This window comes from Nerophis ophidion, linkage group LG01 (genome assembly GCF_033978795.1).
Source record: "Nerophis ophidion isolate RoL-2023_Sa linkage group LG01, RoL_Noph_v1.0, whole genome shotgun sequence".
Lineage (NCBI taxonomy): Eukaryota > Metazoa > Chordata > Actinopteri > Syngnathiformes > Syngnathidae > Nerophis > Nerophis ophidion.
This window is the reverse complement of record NC_084611.1, coordinates 15,307,823-15,310,322: the sequence shown is the minus strand read 5'-3', so window position 1 is coordinate 15,310,322 and position 2,500 is coordinate 15,307,823. Positions and strand designations below refer to the sequence as shown.

Below are 2,500 nucleotides of genomic sequence, written 5' to 3'. Positions count from 1 at the left end.
AGCATGCTAACGATAGCATGCTAACATTAGCGTGCACGTGACCGGATAAGAAAAGAATATCGTAAAGATATTTACCTTTTTTTTTTGTATTTCCAAAACCTATTTGTTGGTGTAAAACATACAAAATTAGCTAAAAAGCTAGCATAAAATGTTAGTCTAAAATAAGAGACCTTAGCATACTTTCAAGATAGCGCCAAGTATTAAAATTCATGATTATTAGGTTTAATCATACAAAATTAGCTAAAAAAATTAAAAATTATAAAAATGTTAGCATGCCAATGATAGCATGTTAACGATAGCATGCTAACATTAGCGTCCACGTGACCGGATAAGAAAAAAATATCGTAAAGATATTTATCTTTTTTCATTTTTGTATTTCCAAAACCTATTTGTTGGTGTAAAACATATTAATTTAGCTAAAAAGAAAGCATAAAATAAGAGACGTTAGCATACTTTCAAGATAGCACCAAGTATTAAAATTCATGATTATTAGGTTTAATCATACAAAATTAGCTAAAAAATATATATATATATATATATATCAAAATGTTAGCATGCTAACATTAGCGTGCACGTGACCGGATAAGAAAAACTATCATTAAGATATTTACCTTTTTTTTTTTTTTTTTGTATTTCCAAAACCTCTTTGTTGGTGTAAAACATATGAAATTAACTAAAAAGCTAATCATACAAAATTAGTAAAAAAAAATAAAAATAATATATATATATATATATATAAATAAATGTTAGCATGCTAACGATAGCATGCTAAAGATAGCATGCTAACATTAGCGTGCACGTGACCGGATAAGAAAAGAATATCGTAAAGATATTTACCTTTTTTTTTTTTTTGTATTTCCAAAACCTATCTGTTGGTGTAAAACATATGAAATTAGCTAAAAAGCTAACATAAAATATTAGTCTAAAATAAGAGACGTTAGCATACTCTCAAGATAGCGCCAAGTATTAAAATTCATCATTATTAGGTTTAATCATACAAAATTAGCTAAAAAAAAAAATAATAATAATGTTGTAAAAATCCTAGCATGCTAACAATAGCATGCTAACGATAGCATGCTAACATTTGCGTGCACGTGACCGGATAAGAAATATCATAAAGATATTTACCTTTTTTTTTTTTCTCTCTTTTTTTTTCTATTTCCAAAACCTATTTGTTGGTGTAAAACATATGAAATTAGCTAAAAAGCCAGCATAAAATGTTAGTCTAGCATAAAAAAACATTAGCCTAATATTAGCGACGTTACTACACTACCAAGTATTAAAATTGTTAGCTTTAAACATAAAAAAATAGCTAAAAACATGCTAACACTCTCAGAGACGTTAGCATACTTTCATGTATTAACATTTTAAGGTTTAAACATACAAAATTAGCTTAAACATGCATAAAAACATTAGCATGCTAACATTAACATGCAAATGACCGGAGAAAGTACCAGATAGCACTATTTTTCGTGCATGTAAAACATACAAAATTAGCTAATAAGCTAGCATAAAAAACTTTAGCCTAATATAAGATACGTTGCCATACTTCCAAGTATTAAAATTGTTAGCTTTAAACATACAAAATTAGCTAAAAAGATAGCATAAAACCTTAGCCTAATATTAGAGACGTTACCATACTTCCAAGTATTAAAATTGTTAGGTGTAAACATACAAAATTAGCTAAAAATATGCATTAAAAACGTTAGCATGCCAACATTAGCATGCACATGACCGGAGAAAGTACCGTAAAGCACTATCTTTTATAAGTGTGAAACATATAAAATTAGCTAAAAAGCTAGCATAAAAAACTTTAGCCTAATATAAGATACGTTGCCATACTTCCAAGTATTAAAATTGTTAGCTTTAAACATACAAAATTAGCTAAAAAGATAGCATAAAACCTTAGCCTAATATTAGAAACGTTACCATGCTTTCAAGTATTAAAATTGTTGGGTGTAAACATACAAAATTAGCTAAAAATATGCATTAAAAACGTTAGCATGCCAACGTTAGCATGCACATGACCGGAGAAAGTACCATATAGCACCATTTTTTATAAGTGTAAAACATACAAAATTAGCTAAAAAGCTAGCATAAAAAACGTCAGCCTAATATTAGCGACATTAGCATACTTCCAAGTATTAAAATTGTTAGGTTTAAACATACAAAATTAGCTAAAAATCTGCATTAAAAACATTAGCATGCCAACATACAAAATTAGCTAAAAAAAACAGCATAAAACCTTATCCTAATATTAGAGACGTTAGCATACTTCCAAGTATTAAAAATGTTAGGTTTAAACATAAAAATATGCATTAAAAACGTTAGCATGCCAACGTTAGCATGCACATGACTGGAGAAAGTACCATATAGCACCATTTTTTATAAGTGTGAAACATACAAAATTAGCTAAAAAGCTAGCATAAAAAACGTTAGCCTAATATTAGCGACGTTAGCATACTTCTAAGTATTAAAAATAAGAACCATCCCTGGAGCA

At 28.2% G+C, this 2,500-nt stretch overlaps 1 protein-coding gene across 1 annotated transcript in view; it reads left to right on the top strand.

The window, feature by feature from the left end:
• The window catches only part of LOC133550920 (LIM domain transcription factor LMO4.1-like), an 18,391-nt gene that overhangs the window by 13,397 nt on the left and 2,494 nt on the right, over nucleotides 1-2,500 (top strand). The window lies entirely within an intron of this gene.